Source organism: Sinocyclocheilus anshuiensis, unplaced genomic scaffold (assembly GCF_001515605.1).
Source record: "Sinocyclocheilus anshuiensis isolate Anshui unplaced genomic scaffold, SAMN03320099.WGS_v1.1 scaffold634, whole genome shotgun sequence".
Lineage (NCBI taxonomy): Eukaryota > Metazoa > Chordata > Actinopteri > Cypriniformes > Cyprinidae > Sinocyclocheilus > Sinocyclocheilus anshuiensis.
In genome coordinates this window covers 279,462-280,674 of record NW_015542350.1, presented here as the reverse complement: position 1 = coordinate 280,674, position 1,213 = coordinate 279,462, and positions in this window count along the sequence as shown.

The window sequence follows — 1,213 nt, the reverse complement described above, 5'->3', positions numbered from 1 at the left end:
TTATATTGTTTGAAATATTTTAAGTTTGAAATGTTTAATGGGAGTTCAAAGCAGTTTGTATTGTTAGACTATAATACATGTCCTTTCTCAATTTCCAGGGAGCGGAGCAACTTTTCCATAAACAAACTTCTGATGCTGACCCAGAGGATGTAGTGGTAGTACCAGAGATCCATTGCCCCCATCAGACAAGATTCTTACTTTGTTCAGACACCTCACCTTTGAATGACTGGGATCTTGATCTTCAGACACCTGATATTATGCAAATATTTTAATTTCAAACACAGTTCACAAGTACACAAGAGGTTGCACTTTATTCGCATTAGTCTATGCTGATCTTGGATTAGCATATCAACAGCATATGATTGTTAAGTATTGTTAGATTATAATACATGTCCTTTCTCAATTTCCAGGGAGCGGAGCAACTTTTCCATAAACAAACTTCTGATGCTGACCCAGAGGATGTAGTGGTAGTACCAGAGATCCATTGCCCCCATCAGACAAGATTCTTACTTTGTTCAGACACATCACCTTTGAATGACTGGGATCTTGATCTTCAGACACCTGATATTATGCAAATATTTTAATTTCTTTGGAGCTCTAGATTAAAACAAACAGTTCACAAGTACACAAGAGGTTGCACTTTATTCGTATTAGTCTATGCTGATCTTGGATTAGCATACCAACAGCATATGATTGTTAAGGGGATAGTTCACTCAAAAATAAAAATTCTCTCATCTTTTACTCACTCACCCTCATGATGTCCCAAATGCATATTACTTTTTTTCGACTGGACAGGTAAACACAAATTAAGATTTTTAGGCAAATAATCCATCTCTGTGAGTCCTAAAGATGCTTTAAAAACCACACACAGCTACCGTGACAGTAATCCATCTGACCTTAGTGGTTGAATCAGTATCTTTTGAAGTGAAGCAACAGAAAAACACTAATAATTTAAACTTTTGACTATTAGAAATCACTTCCGATCAACTGTCATACGTGCATGGGTTAACTTGTGTTATGTGGATTCTCAGAGATGGATTATTTTCTTAAAAATCTTTGTGTTTATGTCAAGAAAGAAAGTCATATACATCTGGAATGGCATGAAGGTGAGTAAATTAGAGAATTTTCATTTTTTGGGGTGGAATATTCCTGTAAAGACTGATATTGCACTCCATTACATAACATACTCATTCACTGTTTTGTAACTTATACT